Source organism: Fukomys damarensis, unplaced genomic scaffold (assembly GCF_012274545.1).
Source record: "Fukomys damarensis isolate Sample0158 unplaced genomic scaffold, DMR_v1.0_HiC HiC_scaffold_4, whole genome shotgun sequence".
NCBI classification, from domain to species: domain Eukaryota; kingdom Metazoa; phylum Chordata; class Mammalia; order Rodentia; family Bathyergidae; genus Fukomys; species Fukomys damarensis.
The window spans coordinates 32,306,151-32,307,173 of record NW_022900916.1 but is presented as its reverse complement, the minus strand read 5'-3'; positions in this window follow the sequence as shown (position 1 = coordinate 32,307,173).

Here is a 1,023-nt window from a genome sequence, read left to right as displayed (position 1 = left end):
AAATACTGTGCAATTTATAAAATATGATGTTTACAAAGAAGGTTTTATTATTAACCTGCCAGGCCTCCTTTCTTCTTACCCAGCCTGGTGTGTCTCTGCGATTCTTTGAAAGTTGGCCAAGTTGTATGTTGCCCATGGTTCCCAAATGTACTCTCTTCCTCTTTCGTTTTAGTACTATATTTAATTTATAAAAGGTCAGTGCTTAATTAAGAACCTAGTATATTAATGGCAAAAAAGTCTATTAAGAATGATTCAAAATGCATAGCCTACTTCTTAACACAATACCTGCATAAACTCAACATAAAACAGAAGGTCATATCTTGATAACATTTTGGTCATCTGGTCTCTCATTTCTTTATTCTCAATCACTCATTCACATTCCCTTTTTCCAGTGTTCTTTCTTCAAATGAGAAATATGTCAGGTTGACTCAAAGCAAACGTTTAAAACAGTGGAAAGCATGAATAAAATAGGATGAGAAATTCATATCCTACCTTCTCAATCTTGTAAAATAATCATTATAAATTGTTGCCAAGCACTGACTTCCAACTTTCCCATTTGTGAACACATGCTGGTCATTATGCCACATCCAAGCACATATATTTGACTTATTTTTAGTGGACACATAGTAATCTATTGTATGGACACATCACAGTTTTCTTTCTTCTAGTCCCCTCTTGCTACTGAAGAAGGCATTTGTAACTTCATGCATTTTTTTTTTTGTGAGAAGTGATTACAAGGACTAAATAATACTTCCATAACAATTTCTCTAAAAAAATCCTTTCCTTAAATTCCATTGCTTCTTGAGCTCTTGGAGGAGTTGGAAGATTGTCTTGAAAATTTATTATTCAATTGCAGATTATCAAAGAATAGACAACTACCAAACCACTGTTTCCCTTTTCCTTTAACCATTTTTTTGGAATAGTGATTGAAAAAGCTCCAGAATCTCATGTCCAAACCAGAAGTGAGAGGGAGCTCTGGTTGGGTTTTGTAAAAGTACCTGCTAAAAATACACCTGCTTTTAT